Source organism: Falco punctatus (genome assembly GCF_963210335.1).
Source record: "Falco punctatus genome assembly, chromosome: 1".
In the NCBI taxonomy this organism is placed as follows: domain Eukaryota; kingdom Metazoa; phylum Chordata; class Aves; order Falconiformes; family Falconidae; genus Falco; species Falco punctatus.
This window is the reverse complement of record NC_137580.1, coordinates 8830575-8847945: the sequence shown is the minus strand read 5'-3', so window position 1 is coordinate 8847945 and position 17371 is coordinate 8830575. Positions and strand designations below refer to the sequence as shown.

General features: G+C 39.7%; 1 long non-coding RNA gene across 1 annotated transcript in view; it reads left to right on the top strand.

Annotated features, from left to right (window-relative positions):
- Positions 1–17371, top strand: part of LOC308068380 — a 126798-nt gene extending 109427 nt beyond the window's left edge. The window contains exon 2 of the long non-coding RNA XR_013929946.1: positions 1–17371. This exon is cut by the window's left edge and continues 30605 nt beyond it. This is a non-coding gene — a long non-coding RNA (uncharacterized lncRNA).

The window sequence follows — 17371 nt, the reverse complement described above, 5'->3', positions numbered from 1 at the left end:
TCCTTGTCTTTGTGTTATCACGATGTCTGCTGAGATTCAACCCATCCTTGTGACTCAAACAACTCTGCACAGCAAGGGTTTCTTGACAGACACAGAGTTTGCTCCTGGTGAAGGTAGAGGTAATCCTTGCTACTGAGCTTTCTGGGAGCGGAAGGAGATTACTTCAATCCGTCGGGGTAAGCTGCTTTTCATCATGGTTGTAGGGTACATGTAAGTCAGATATGATGTTTTCTTATTTAAGATGTAAGAAGGTTTTTTTATAAAGCTAATGGTTATTTTAATTTGATACCCTAAATTACTGTAAAGAATTTTTTTCCGCATCTTATTCCTTGATTCAAATTCTTCTCTGTTAAGTAAGTGTAACAGACTTACAAGAACTTCACTGCTTTTTTATTTTTTAATCATTTTTTCTGTAACCCCACCCTCTTTATATCTTTTAAGTTAATATAAGTTTAAGTCATTTTAGAGATTTCAGCCTCCCTGTTTAGTTTACGCAGGGACTAGGAATATAAAACAATTAAAATAATCAATGATTTATGTGTGTAACGATGTAATATTTTGCATTTATTTATGCTGCATTTTATAATATTCAAAGCAGGTTTTTAGTCTTACTTTTACGACGATGATCGTGGAGATTAAGCACAAAAATATGGCAAGATTTTCTGAGGTGATAGGCACCCTAAGTGCTCAATGGGTTTAAGCACAGGTCAAAGGCTGCTAGTTTAGGATACTTACATGTGGATTTAGGTAACTCGTTTCCCACTTCGGACAACTGTCAGCATCTTGGTCAAAAGTTATATTTCACCAAATGAGTTAAAATAACTTTTTTTGAATGTTTTAATTCATTTATTGAAACAAGTATGTTGGGTCTCCAGTGTCAGTATATGGTTAAAAATGCTGTATCATTATAAGCCTTTATGTTATTGTCACTCTTACTAAATGGCATGACTAGCACTGGTGATGAAATGAAACTGCAGTGAAAAAGGGTCAGTAGTCTTCTTTTGAAAGGTGTAGCACTGGATCAGCGTTCATCTGTTAAATCCTTTACTCTGAATGATCAACTGACACACAGGATTTCAGCATCATGCGTTGTCCTCAGGAAGTAGTGTACAGCCTTGACCTAGGAATATTTCACTAAGCCTTTCATTTTCATGGCTCAGTACTGAAACTTATAATGGAGATATCTTTCTCCTTTGTTACTAAGATTTTGCTGGCATAAACATTTCTAATTATGCTTCCATTTCTAAAGACTAAGAAATCAGCCTTTCTAATACGCTTCTAAATTCAAATTTAAATTACTACTTTGTTCCATCGATCTTGTTCATTGAAACCTTTGGGGCAACAATATGTTCATGTTCTGCTGCTTGAATCTCTGATGCTGAAATTTCTTTTACTGAGCATCCATTATTACAATGGTCTTCTGCAAGAATCTGTTGGTTGTCTCGGTCTGGGGGATTTAAGCCTTAGAACTGTATCTTTCTGTGTCCTGGACAAGTCCCATTAATGGTGGAGGCTTACAGTCTTATGTTTAAGCTTACCTCTGTAGTACGTTATTCTTTAGTTCCTTTTTATAAGGAAGAATTGTATGTGTGGAGCAGCTGTTCATCTCATGCTGGAAGGTACTGAATTTTACTAGTGAATAGAGCTTGCATATGCCTAGAAAGCTGTGAAGATAATAATATTTCAGCGTCAGAAGAACATTTCTCCCTTCTGTAATTGCAAGGCTATTAGATGTAGATTTATTATACCATTTAAGTATGAATCTCATATTGGCAAAGTGATACAGGAATGTGGAAAGTTATGTTGATTCAGGAGCATACTAGAGCACAAGTGTGAGGCATACCAGCAAAATGACCTTTTCAGTGCCTAATTCAGAAAGGACTTAACCAAAAGCAGATCTGTGCCAAATGTTCACCTGGCACAGATCTAGCTCCCCACTCCATATGCGTTGAGCAAGGGGCGGTATGTTAGCCTGAGTTGGCATATGGGTATGTGCAGTGATGCTAACCCTCAGATGGGAAGAACAGCCCTTTGAAAGGTGACCTCATAGTGTACATTTAGACTCAGAGCAGAAGTAACTTACTCTTTCTCTTACTTCCTGTGCATTCTTAAGTAATGCAGTCGCTTTTAAATAATTAACAACGAATGCAGAATGGTTGAGGTTGGAAAGACATCTGGAGGTCCTCTGGTCCCCACCTGCTCAAGCAGGGCCACCCAGGGCAGGTTTACTAAGGCTCTGAATGTCTCTGAGGATGGAGCCTCCACAAGCTTCCGGGGAAACTGGTGTCAGTTGCCCAGAGGAAAAAAAAAAAAAAATAGTTTCTTTACCTTCAGAGGGAGCCTCCTGTGCTTCACTTTGTGTCCGCTGTCTCTGGTCATGACGCTGGGCACCACGGAAAAGAGCCTGGCTTTGTCTTCGGTATACCCTTCTTCAGGTATTTGTACGCATTTATGGGATCCCTCCCTTAATAGGCAGCAAATTTAAAGAAGCTTTGGATCAAGGTGTGGGGTGTTCACATAGTAACACTTGCACAAAAGAATTTAAACAAACAAACAAACAAAAAAACAACCCCCCACCACCACCACCACCACTTTGTAATTAAAACCCCCCAAACATTCCATTTAAAAGTACGATTTATTTATTAGCTTCTCAGGAGTCATCCGTTATGCTTTCACCCTCCAAAAATGCTATTATACTATTACCTTCCCAAGTAGGATGACTCTTCAATCCACAAAGGACTTTAAAGATTGATTACTTTTATACCTACTATTTTTTTTATATGGGTATTCACATGATGCTATTTGTTTCTGTCAAGCTTATCACAAAAGAAATGTTGCTAACCTTATTACTCATAGGAAATGGATAAAAGAGTTTAGAAATTCCACTGAAGTGGATGCATTGCTTTTATTTAAACGAGTATTTATAAATACATTTTTATAATATTTACCCTCTTGCTATTCTTAGAAATCAAAAATGAACTTTTTAATCTGCGGTAGCTATTATATGCGTGTGAATGATTGAAGTGCTATGATGATTTGCAACCACAATACTAGCAAACATAACTAATCATCACTCAAAGTAAAACCTGATTTTCTGGAGTGTTAGTTATTTGTCTGAGCCCTAGCTGGAATTTTCAGACTATAATTTTCCTCCCAAATAATTTGTTTGTGTTCAGCATAAACCACTTACTAGGAGCCTCTGTCAGCATTCAAGATAGGCTTGTGTTTTAACTCAAAATCAGGCAATGGTGTGCCAGACCGATAACCTGCATGTTTGTATTCACGTTGCTAGGTGTGTTGGAGTGCAATGATATCTTCTTGTGGGCAAAGCTGTGATAGATCTTCCCTGCACAGAATTTATAGAGGAGATAAATCTATGCCTTGAGTTTTCCTCTCTAGAGTTTGCACTGATTGCCTGCTTGTGTTTAAATGGTGTAAACAGTTGTTTGGTGTGAACTTGGGTGGATGCCAAATAGATGACTCAAAGGGTAGATAAATACTGTATGCCCATGTCAAATTGCCGTCTTAATTTTGGGTATCTGGAGTCTTTTTAATTAAGCTAAAACCCATGACACGCACCTTGCTTAAAACTAAGAAAAAAATCCCAGCTCTTAAGGCTTGATTCTTCCTCTGAATTTCATCATTTTTCCCTCAAAGACTGTGTTGGTATTTTGTCTGGCAAGGGCTCACCGCTTGTAGAGGAGCATAGATCACCTAATTTGACTGTTCAGAGGGGCATCTGGCACCACTCCCAATGTGCAAGGTGAGGGAAAAGAGGCCCAAGAAAATACATTCATGAAAGCAAGGAAGATGGATTTTTGTACTGCCTGAGCTGCTGACCCAGCCCCCTTAAGGATGCTTAAAATGTGGGTGTAGCGCTTGCTGGAATTCGAGACACAATGCTTAAAAAGGCTCTGGCAGGTGCTTTACCCTTTAAAGAGCAGCCACTATGTTGGATGGACATGAAAAAGGTAATACTAGCTGAAAGTGCTCCTGATCAACGTTTTTTAAAACTGAAGTTGCTTACTCGGCCAGCTAATAAAATACCCGTAACGTCCTGAAATAATGTAAGATTTTATTAGCCAAGGCTCAGCAGAATTGCCTCAGTGCTATTAAAAATATTTATAAAATGATTTTGAAGGGCATTGTGGCCCATTAATGTCATTGCTTCTGACATATTATCAGGACACCGTGCTACAATCTAATGTTACTTAGCAAAAAATATCAACTAGTGCCAGGACTAGAGAATTTCCTCTTAGTAGGATTTGTGCAAAGTTATTTAGGTGAGTTGACTTCAGAGAATAAGAAAAGGACATCTTACTAAAAAAATGTGTGATTCTTTGTATTCTCTGTATGAACTAACATGTTTTAAAAAGGAAGAGAAAAGATCTATTAAATGTAGCAAGGGAGGAGCATACAAAAACATTAATTCTATTGGTCTGATGGCCAAGGACACTTTAAAAGTGTTAAATGGAAATTTATGCATATTTATTGAGCTTTACTTCCCCAAAATTTCATGGCATTATGCTCACTGTAGTGTAACATACTATTCACCTTGAAGATTTTCTACATAATTTCTTTGTGTAATATGTTGTTATACTTCAGGAAAATAATGCAGAGGGGAAAATACAGTGTTCTATGGAAAGCAGATGCTGGGCCAGGAAAATCTTCTCCCCGCCTTGTTTTGGTCTGGTTTTCCTCCTCTTTGTCTTGCAGTTTTCTGAGACATCCTCAGAATCTGCACCTCTGGCTGCACAGGGATGTCCTGCTTGAGAATACTAAATTGACACAAAATGAGTCTCTGCTTGTTATTACTGTGTTGGGATGTCTTTCTGCAGAGCATGGGCACCAAAACAACCTGGCACAGGGCAGGGGACGAGCTGGGGGCAGGATCTCCAGGTAGCCGGGGGAGGTTTTGGCACAGGGGCTGGGTTGGCTCCAGCAGAGCTGCACCCTCAGTCCCTGACCTGGGGGAATCTCTGAACACCTCTTTGGAGACTTTTTAATCAGGGCTGAAATTTCACAGAGGTTACGATGGAGATAACGTACCTTCTGGAATGACTTTGGTGTTCCTTTTGCTGCTGCTATTAATGTAGAATATTTGTTCCCAGGAGGGGAATATTCCACTTCAGCAGGATTATTAGTTTGAAGGAGTGTTGCTTCAGAAAAGTGGTCCTGTTTAAATAAACTGTGTTTGACAGCAAAGGCTACGGTGTGCTCCTGTGTTTCCTGAGAATGCACAGGGATAGATCTGTCTGGGCTATTTCCAGTTCTTCCTGTCAGATTAATTTCAAGGAGTCAGGAGCATTAACAACTCCTTCACTTGAAGTGCATTGGCAAGGATTTCTGTGTCTCCCCCTCTTCCATGCCTTTCATCACACCCTGGGCCCTGGGAGAAGCTTGTAGACCGCTCGTGCTACAATAATATACCAAAATGGTAGCATCCCTGAATTACCCATGCAACGGAGGGGGAGGACAAGATGTACTGGATGGTGGAATCTTTGGCTGGGCTGACATCTCCTGTACTATGTGGGGGAAAGGGATTTTTTCACCAAAGGTAGGGACTTTGAGGAGGTATGCAGATGAGGGCAAAAGAAGGAAGAAGCAAAACACCAAGTCACAGATCACAGGAGCTCACCGCATGGGGCATAAAGCTCTTAAATGTAGGGATTAATCAGTTTCTAGGACTTCATGTCAACAACAACAAAAAAATAATGTTGACTGCACACCAGTGTGCTTGCCTCTTCTCCTGAAGATCAGAATTCTGTCAGAAACTCATCCAAAGGATTTATGATTTTCCCCATTGTTTTGGACTCTCATATTATGGCAGACCTGTATGCAGACTGACCAGAAAGGCCAGCTGTAAGCTGTGTATTCCACAGGAACATTTGTCACACTGTTAAATAGTAACCTGTACTGTAAAAGAGGTTTTATTTGAATTAGGTCCATACATGTTAACTAAAACCAGACCGTTCTTTCTGTATATATTTAACAGTCAGAAAATCTTTATGTTAGATGTTATATAAATTACCAAGTATTTTGAAAGATCCTTCTTGTTTTGTGCAGAGCTATTTTGCTGACTCCCTCCTATCCAAGGTGTTCCTATGCTGATAGCATCTTGTTCTCTTAAGTGAATTTCTTGTAAAAAGATTATGTCAGCTTTTTCTGTTTCAACAATTTTTTGTGGTTATAACTTTAAGCCATTTATGTTCCCCATTACAAATTCAATTATTTGATTTGCCATCATTCACCTCTGTAATATTTGACCATTTGATATAGTATACAATGTCACTGCCAAGTTTTAACATAACTATAAAAAGACTAGCATATTCTAAAGCTAGTTGTTCAGAGATGTCAGTTTTCAAAGAAATTAATATACCAATGTAACCCTGAGAAACCCACCAGAACACTTTGCATATTTTGACACTTCAGCTCAGTTTCTTATTAACAGGCTCTGTTGGTTTCTTATATTGCCAATGAATTGCTTATCAATAAAAGTAATAGGATTAAAGTCTTTGGAACAAAAAGGAAAGAAGAAAGGTTGAAGTAATACTGATAATCAACACAGTTGTGGGTAAACTGGTAACATAAGCAAGAAAGATTGTCAGGGTACAAATTCTTCTTTCCTTTCATGGTATGCAGATGTGGCTAAACTGGTACAAAAAATAAGAAGTGGGTGTTGGGGTTTTTTTTGGCCTTGAAAAATTCTGATACTGACCAGTCATCACATCCAAATTTCCCTGGCTGATGGAATCTGACAAGATCGCAGCCTATGGGAATATGGCTGCAGGCCAGTAATTTTTTTTGTTCTTGTCAGGCATACTCCAAAGGGTAAGGCCATCTGCTTTCCAGCAATTAGATACTCCCCTTTCAATTGTAATATACTGTGAGTCAGATAATTTATTCATCCCAGGGTAAACGTATACACTTGCAATACGGTGGAAATGAAGAGAACTAAGCCTGGCATAGGAATAAATAGCTCCACTGTCCCTTGCCCAGCCCACGCGGGTTCCCAGCAGCTCACCCACGCTGTCCCTCTGGATAAGCACACCTTCCCGCCCCCTTCTGCTTTGGCAGATAAAAGAAAGCTATCGTTGCTCAGTTACTGCAGGATCTCTGAAGGTCTATGGTTATTTGGTTTAAATGTTTTCACTAGTCCATGAAGAGCGAGGAAGGCAGTGGGCTTCGGGGTGGTAATGTGACTGGTAACGGTGAAAGGAATACAGAGCAGATACAGCACAACTGGTCTGTGGGGCAGCAGAGTACCCAGGAAACCAAGTTAAAGAGAAACATGGACCAATAAAGTGGAGACTTTTTGCAGTGAACAGTGTTGCCCAGCAAATTTAAATTTGTTGCCTTTGCTAGCAAAAAGCCACAAGCTTTGCATTAAACAAAGGCAGGTCTTGACGTGGTACACGACTGTGCACTCTCCTGCAGACACTGGCTCCAGCAGCTCTGTGTATGTGGGGCAGGAGGGGGAAGCCTGATCCCTGCTGGCTGCCCCTCTGGCAGCAGCAGCGTGGTGGGTGGCCAAGGGGTGGAGAGATGATGATGCAGGCTGCAGGCCTCCCCTGGGCACTGAGAGGAAGAAATGCACAAAGATAAGCCCACACAGATCTGCAAGTGAGGAGACAGGGACCCACCACAACACTAGTGAGCATCTCAGCCCTCAGGATGGTGACAGTTTGCTGCAATCTTCCCACCCATACTCCCCTGGAGGAAGGCTGATGGCATCAGCCTTGGGGCCAGGAGGGTGTCTGGAGGGTAAGCATGACACCATGCAAAAGTGGTAGCTATTAATAGGTTTTCTCATATAACAATTTACATTGTTGTTAATGAGGCTCTTCCTTAGCAATTAGGATGTGAGGTATTGATCGCATTGTACCTGGGCTAATAATTACTGCTGGGTGTATTTTGATTAGGATGCTAAAACATGAATCAGGCAAACAACAATTTCTAGATTTGTGTTTGTGGTATGTTCCCTTTTTCCTGTAACAAGATTTTGAGTGCAACCAGTGGAAGAACTTCCTGCTTTGCTGGGAGTTAATTTCTTGTGAGAATGAAAGCTTTGACTGACCTTGAACAACTTCGTGTAGAAATAGACAGATTTAAATATCCCAGGCTATCAACAGACTAAGGAAAAAAATCCTGTGAATATTAATGAGGCCTCCAGAAATAAGCTGAGTCTGTCCTCTTAACTGTATTTCTCTATAAATGGTAATTATAAAATAGAGTGAGAGGTCAATTAAAAATTTCTCTGGAGGAAAACTCTGGTTCCAAGCTCTTTCTTCAAGATTTGGACAAAGTCTGATACCGATCTGATCAGAAGTCTCCGGTGGACAATATACTTTGTGATAGTAAAATGAAAGAAAATGTCATGGCTAATCTGCTTTGAATATTGGAGGCACTCAGAAAACTTTAGCCCACTTAAATTTAAAATGTGAGAATTTTGTCTTGCGTTTGAGAATTTAGCCCAATTATAGCACGTAGCTCTCATGAACACACAGTAATCAAGTTTCACTTTTTGGAACTGGTTTTAGAAATTATTTATCCAAGGTAAATATATATATTTACAAGTATTCCTAGAAATCAGTCTTAAATTGTCATTCACATGCATATGGTAGGAGATACTGAGGTGAGCTGGGAACCAAAAATATCGCAGGGCATTGATCAGAATTAAGAAGATCAGTTCCCAAAGAGCAGGTCCTAGAGATTAGAGTGCTCCTGGGAGAAATTAGAAATACTTGGTCATCACAAAAGTCAATATGCTAGACCCTGTGCTTGTGTAGATTAGCACTGAAATCAATAAAGCTCCTACAGTTTGTCACAGCTTTTGGTGGTGCTAAATTAGGGTAATATTTATGACATTATTTTCTAGTGTTCAGTCTCTCAGAAACATGTAGATGGCCCAAAGGGGTTTGTGTGCTGTAGAAATACATCATGAGACACTGGGAGTGAAATGGGGGAGGCTAGCGGTGAAGATGACACGGTTATAGCTGTACGTACTTGATCTGGAAGTGCTTTGGCAGCATATCGTCCCATTAACAGACTGAACCTTTAAGAGAGGAGAAGTATATGGAGCCTTATTGCAGCATTTTCCATCTGCTAAGAAGTTAGATGTTGACATTAATTCCATAGGCTCATGATTTAGCACTCTCTCACACCTGATGTTTTGTACGTGCCCCCTGGCAACCATCAATTGCAGTGGAGACTGGAATTTGTCTTGCTTTAGGTGAAACAAAGTGATATTTACTGAAATATTAAACAGGAGAACAGATTGCAAAACCCCAGGCTAGACATCATGAGGAGCTTCAGAGACATCTTCAGGGCGATTTTTTTCTACTTCACTTCATAAGTAGGATAAGGTAAACACCTAACCTTTATGAGCAAACATTGCTTTATATAAACCCATAGGCAGAAGATATTTACTTACTTACAAAAGAAAGTTAAAACCTGATAGAAATGTGATGTGTATTACCTCTAACTTAATGGAAATGTGAGGATTTGCTTTCATTTTATAGAACGAAGTTGCTTCCCAGAAATTCTATGAAAATACACTCTTTGCTTTGAAAAACTTCAGTCTAGCTGAATTGAGGTTGCAACCCTAAAATGTTTCCTAACACTAATCTCACATATTACCAGGGTGATAATAACTTTCTTCAGCTGCGAGTGGTGTAAAGTGAACAGTGAATAGGATTGCTGATCTTTCATTTTTGTTCGTTCAGTCACCTTTTCTGAACATATATGCCATTAAATCTTTATCTTGGTAGGAAGAATAAAGATTTGTTCACTTGGAGCAGTATTTCTCAAAAACAAAAACTGGGGGGGAAAAAAACCTAGGTTGTTGGTTTGTGGTGTTTGGCTTTTTCCCCTCTTCTGTATATGTTAATACTAAATTATTTCATCAAAAAGGGGGGAGGAAACTCTTAAGACTAAGGAGTGCCCCAGAGAAGGGCGTACATCATGAGTGATACTCACAACCTTGTCAGCATTCCCACGCTTCCTGGGGCTGGCTGGGTATCTGCAGAGCCTGCAAATGAGATGTGTAACTCCAGCACATTGGCTGGAGGATGCCTAAGCCGAATTTCCAGAAGAGGTATTTACTTAAATTTCTTCTTTGTCTTTCAGTTACACTCTGTGTCTGAAGCTGGCATCACTGAAAGAGTTAGGTTTTCATGCTGAAGTTCTGTGCATGCCAATTGACTTAATTGCTCTGTTGGCTGGGTGCGGCAATGTCGGTGCTCCTGTCCTTTTAATGTGGTACAGGAAGTTCAGGTAATTCCCAGCAAGAATCCCAGTCTCTGAGAGTCGGGAATGATCTGATTGGGTTTTGTTATTATTATTGTAAAATTCCATTTCTGCAGCATTGTTTCTATGGTACAATGGAGATCCAAGGTCTTTCTGGACAGGGGCTTGGGGAAATCTGATTGCAGTGTTGTAACAGCAGCTATAGCCGGGGCCGAGGCTTGTGGTGCTACTCGTTCCCACTCTCTTTTTGGATAGCTGTAGCTTCTCTGGCTCTGGTCCGGGTTAGGTGTCACCCCTGGGAGCCATGCACAGGGTGCTGTACCTGCAGGTGACACTACATTTTCTGTCTCACACTGCAAGCCCCAACATCGATTCATTTTTATACTACTCAAGTACGATTTTTGCGGGTCAGCTGTTCTGTACATATCTATCTTGTCCTTTTTTACTCCCCTCAGCAAGAACTGTTTTTACAGTCCCAAATCACCTGGAACAGGAGATGGCCTCAGACTGACATACCAACCCTGCTGTGCTGCTGCCCACCTTTGGGGCAGTTTCTGACCTGATCCAAATATCACGGTTCAGCCTTTCTCTGCAGTGCCCAGTGCCAAATGCGAACATTAGATGCTGTACCCTGATAAAAAAGTTCAGATCCAGGCATGAACAAGCAGGATCTCAGCTTTACATCTCAGGTCTGCTGAGAACTGGACCATGGTACTTGATCCTTAATCCCCTGGAGTACTGCAATTCCCTCTGACCTTGGTGGGAACTGAAAGAGCTCAGGACAACACAACACGGACCTTGCAATGAACAATGTGCGTCCAGCGCTGCAGTAAGGGTTTACATCAGTATTTCCTTTACATGGCTTCAACCACTTATGAAGTGGCTTGATTATCCCAGAAGATAAAATGTCTAAGTGAGATTTAGCACTTTTAATTGGAAAGAATTACAGTGTGATCTACCTAATATTTTAGATTTAGGTTCATGTTTTCAGGATAAGGCTTTCTTAGGAACTCATGCCAAGCATACTCACAATTTATCTATAGCCGTCACTCCAGAAATCAGCCAACAGTGACATATACAGTACCATGAAAGACAAATATAAGGGAGCAGAAATTTTCTTCTCATGCTGTTGTCTACCTTATCTGCTACAGTAGGATTTCAATATGCACATGTAGTATTTCGATACATATCTTGAAATATATCTGTATTTCCTTTCCCCTCTTCAAGTCCTAATACAAAACACTTCAACGTCATTTTAACTACCATACTATTTTCTGTGTACATTTGTATTTTGCAAATCTTGTAAGCTATTAAATGAACCCCAAACTCAAGTAAGCATTAGCAAGGCTTTTATTTATTTATTTATAATTTATTTTAATGCATGACTATTTCTATTCCTATTTCAGGGAGGGGGGGTGTGGGGTCATAGTCTTGATCAGTTCTTTTTTCATCTATCTTAAATAAAATGGATCAGAACGTTTGCCAAGGTTGAAGTTTAAAACCACTCGCATCTTGGCATTATGGTATTTTCCGTGCATTTGAGAAAGGGTAAGTGAGAGCCGCAGACCCACCTCATTCACGTACAAACCACTGCTCACCCCAGTAAAACTGCACACCTTGACTAATGTACAGAAGGCTTCATATTTGTGTGAATGTGAAAGTTATTGCATTTCCCTAAAGAACAGAAGGAGATCCTAGCTATCGACTGCTTGACTTTAAATGTCAGCTATCAGTAGCTAAACAGAAAGTGCCTCAGATGCTGCATAAACAGCTGTCATTTCAGTTGCTTCCCTCTATCTGTTAGCATTTTAGAGTTCAATCATTAAATTAATTTCTTTTCCCCATGTCTGTCTTTTACATGTTTGGAAAAAATTGTAAGCCTATTCTGCAAATTCCAGTGTTGCCTTTTGGAAAATGATATGGGTACTCCCATGCAGCTAAATGGCTGTGTGCTTGTACCTTTATAATATTACATAATTTTAGTAATTATTGATGCTCATAAATGACAGTTTTGTTAATTTTCCAGAGCGAATGTCATAAAACAAACTTTAAAAGGATATCTTATTCAAAAAACAATTAAAAGTAGAAGCAGTTGAGATTAATAAATATAAATGGGTTCAGATATTAATTTAAAATGTCTAAGCTACAGTACTTGTATCACGCTTGCCAAAAATAAAACCTAAGTATATGAGATGTCAAGATGCGGCAGCACACTTTGATTTACTAGTTTCACATAATTAACTTAGTTTTGTTCTCAATCTCATATTTGTTTTATGGCTTCGACTTCAGATTTAAGAAATGTTTATGTTATAATCCCATTTATTATTTTATTTTTACCTCTACCAACCACTTCAGTAAAACCTTTTACCTCTTCCTAGAACCACGGTAATGCCATCCTGCTCTCATGATTGCACCCGCAGTATCAGTATAGCACCATATTTGGTTAAGTTATTCAAAATCAAAAATTCAAATTAATTTAGCTCAGTTTTGTATTTTGTCAACGTTTGTGTCTATACTGAACTCAAAAGCGGATTTCAGTGTGATCTGTTTTTTGCCATCTCGTGTTTTCCAGGTAGCTTCATGGAATATCTTAGAAGCAGGGTGCTATGCAATGAGGCTGAGATTATTAAAACCCATTTTAAAATACCATTAATTTCTCTTGATGTGGTTTAGTTTTTTAGATGATGATACTGTGATGGATTAATGAAGAAGCTAAGTCCAGCTTTAAAAAAAAGTATAGGTGTGTCAGTCATTCAGTGACAATATTTATTCACCTATGACTGGTACGATACTATTGACACAGAACTATCTTGTCTGCAGTCATGTATACAAACATGAAAAAAAATACCAGTGAGTCAGTCTGGGGGGAAAAAAGAATCATTCTGACAAACGATGAGTGTTCTTGAAACCTCTGTAATTGATTTATAAAAATATTTACCTTGCTCAGCTGTTGGAAGTGGATTTTAGCTCATTGTCTTATCTGAAGCAATAGCTTCAAAGGCCGCAAAGCCTCTCTGGAAGTATAAAGGACACGTTCAGCCTTGATGCAATGTAAAACAATGTTGTGGAGTCCTTGGGTAGTGAGAACTACGGGTGAGGACTGTGGTGTTATCTGTCGCCTTCCCTCTTTCCTTGGTATGTCGTTATGGTGGAGTCCAAGAGGCAGTGGTGCTTTCTGTTCTAGTTGTTTCTGTATTTAGGGTTATTCACGGGCATTTCTTTGTGTTGTTCTTAAGAGTAGCACATACTTGGCTCCTGTTGTGGTTTCTTTAAACCTCTTCAGGGGGTGGAGTGGTTTAAAAGGACTGTTGGGCTCCAGGGCAGGTGGATGGTTTCAGTTTCCCATTCCTTGCACGGAGGGTGGGGGAGGGACGGACACACAGTGGGGACAAGGTACTATTAAGATCTTGGGTAACGAAAACACAGCAAGGAGGTTACTGCAATCGCATCCAGCCTTCTGGGAATATAAAGGACTTTACGAGGGTTTGGGGCAGCTGGGATTGGGAAAGAATGCCAAAGTTAGTGGCACGGTGCTTGAGCTTTTTATGCATTAACATGGCTCCTTATGTTTATTACCTTACTGAAGGAAGGGATGTGACATACCTGTTCCTGTATTTCAGTATTCACTTTACTCTGTTTCTTTGGTGCCTCAGATGAGTAGCTCTGTACAAAGGTGCTCTAAGACCACTGGTGCCTCTGGGGAGGAGGAGACCTTATCTATCCACCTCCAACTGACTGTGTATTGGGCACTAGCTCTTCCAGAGCCTCCAGGACCCTGGGAAACTTTACTATCAAGGTCATCCCTTTGTGGTGCAAAAGTAGAGCTGTTTTCTCTCTTGCAACGAGATAGATAATGTGGGGGTTTGGTAACTGAGAATTAATGACTAGAATCTGTGAACTGTCCCGCAAACTGAGAATTTAACTAACTGGCAGCATGCTCCAAACAAAAATTATTGTAAACTATTGAAATTCAAGATCTGATGAGTATTTCATGTCTTCAGACGATGAGTATTTTATATTCTCGTTGTTGTTATTACTGAGAAACTGTGTGGTTTCTGCTTTATACCCCTCTATAATCAGGAGTGCCCAGAGGGCACCTCTTATGTGTGAAAAAGCAGATCCTTCTGTGCATTCATAGCACATTTCCTTGTCAGCAGGGTTGTTTTTAACAACATTGCCATGAAAGAGAGAATAGACACTGAGAAGTTTGTAAGGCTTCTCCGGAAATCTGTGGAATTTGTTTGTTTAGGACCTCCATAATTGTTCTTGCATTTTGCTCCATATCGAGGACCATGAAGCCCCGTGTCTGAGAAAATAATCAGTATCTTATCTAAATTAAAATCTAAATTAAAGCTATGTGCCTTGTGATTTGACCTTTTCTTTTCTGTGTCTGTTTTATTGTTGGGCTGGATTCGCTCTTGTTTCAAAGAAGGTGCAGAAACGCTAAAATCTCCAAAAGAATCAGTCAGAAAAAAGCTATTCCATTCAAAGGAAGAATGAGAAGAAATAGGAAGAGCAGGCTGGGGTATCACATTAGCTTACTCTCATCACTTTCCTTCCTTTTTATTAGAGACATGACATGATGGGAATACTGGATACTACTACTGCTATAGGTTTTGAACTGGCTAAGTAAAATACATAGATGCTGCCTATGTTTGCCAAGCAATTTAATTTAAATGCTTCTATATAATTGTAGTGATCACCTGGGAAACTAAAAATGACATTCTTCTTTATCTGGTATCTGCCTTTCAAACTGGATAAGTAAAATACAGAGTGAACATGAAGTATTTCTGTGGGGGGAAAAAAAAGGTGGTAAACACCATCTGTCTTCCAAACCATAGACTTAATCTAACGAATGAAACATAAAAGAAAAATGTTGGCAGTAATTCCTGTATAAAAAGTAAAAGTCCTGTGAGTACTGACAGGGCTCTGAGTGGATTTGTAGATTGGTCAGTCCCTTCCCACCCCACGCAAGTCAGAAATGGCTGCCACGTTCGCTGCCCCATGCTGGTTTAGGACCCATATCCTGAGAGCTCGCATCCCGTGGGGCAGGCACAGCCCTCTCAGGGTGTATATTGCTGCTTTGGGAATTTAAATTTCAACTTTATCTGTTTTTCTCTGTCTACCCCTGCATAAAGGTCCTTGTGTATCTCCTTGAAAAAGTGTTATGAAAAATGCACGCTGTTTTAGTGCCTAGCAGGGAACATATTTGTATTCAGTTTACAGTCAGGAGTAGGTTATGGTAAAGATTATTTAACACTACCAGAAGCAGAATGCTATAGTATGTCTAATTAAAAACAAAGTGTACAAGCTTCAGCTGGTTCAAAGACACAGAAAGTATTTTTATATTCTGTATGTCTCACTATATAAATGCAAAAATATACTCTTGCTGCTAACTTTCTTTTGATCTGATGTTCTTCCTATTGGAAAAAATATTCAGGAGCTCTGGGAAGTTTGGTGTTCTAGGGTTTTTTTTCTCTCTCTGGACTGGATAGGAGAAATCTAGTAATTGTTCTTTGGAGTGCAACATAAAACCTATAGTTGGCAATTGAGCATTGGCTCATAACTTTTTAAGGGCCTTTTTCATGCTGTGTTGATGTATAAATACAATCCGTATTTTCAAGTTTATAGTGAGCCTGGGGGGGGGGGGGGGGGGGGGAGGGGAGGGGGGAAGCCTTTCAGAATACATCACGGTATTTAAAATAGGACATAAAGTAGGTGTAATATTTTCAGGGAAAACAAATACAATAGGCAGTGTTCTTCAAATGCATTGCTGTGCTGGGCCTGACTGGAATGAAGCTAACTTTCTTCATAGCAGCCCATATGGTGCTGTGATTCAAATTTGTGTAAAACAGTGCTGGTAACACACCGGTGTTTTGGCTACTGCTGAATAGTGCTTGCACAGCATCAGGGATTTTTCTTCGTCTCACTCTGTCCCCTCCAGCACGTAGTCTGGGTTGGGCAAGAAATTGTGATGAGATGCTGCCAGGACAGCTATTGTGAATTGTTGCAAGGGATATTCCATACCAGATCGCATCATGCTCAGCAATACAGCTGGGAGGGGTTGCTGGTGCTCAGGAACTGGCTGGGCATCGGTCTGCTTGTGGGAGGTGGTAACTGATTGCATTGTGTTACTTTTTTCCATTTCCTTCATTTCCTATTTTATATCTTGACTAGGAGTTTTCCTGCTTTTTCCTCTTCCTATTCTCTCCCCTGTCGCGCTGGGATGGTGGGCTGGGGAGAAGTCGGTGGCGGTATGGGTGCTTAGCTGCTGGTCAGCATCAGCCCTCTACAACTGCCCGAACCTATAATATGCTCTATAAAGGCAGGTAGAAATGTGGTTGTGAGGCATCTATATGGCACTTGCCTGGAATCTTTTTAGAGAGAAAGTCGGAAAATATTTCAATAAATATGAATTATCACTTTTTAAACCAAGTGTGAAGGAACACTGCTGCAAGTCCTAGCTGTTTGTACATGAAGAGTTAGTTGTATACGAATCACACATGGAGACAGACAAATTTCAGAAGGGTACAAATCACTGCAACAAACTTACTGCTAGTACAGCTATATGCGTCTGTGTTGAATATAGGTGAAAATACATCAGCTGTGTATTTTACTACTTGCTGGTTTGATAGTCAAAGAAAGATGATTTTTCTATAGGATTGCTATTACAGTTGTCTTTTCCCATGTATAATTATGACGCATAGTCCCTTTAGAAGAATTACAATGGTGGAAACTGGTTGGAATCTTCCATGAGTTTGTTACCTACAATCAAATGTTAAATATGCATATCTTAAGATCAGCAGCTGGAATCACTAGTAACTTTCTTAAACTTTCTTTCTGCATAAAATTGCATTTTAATTATATATCTGATTTTCATGTAGTTTCACTGAAAAATATTGGTTTGGCTATTAGGTGTTTGGATGTTAACCCTCCCCACACACCCAACAACAATAAAAAACAAAACAAACCCCAAACCACCCACCACCAAAGACAATAAAGCAGTTCCAAAGACAAAATACATCAAAGTTTAGAAGTTTAATATTAAGAAATTTATAAGAAGCAGTTTCTATGAGATTCAGTCATTCAAAAAATCCAAATTTAGGGAGAAACCAACAACAAC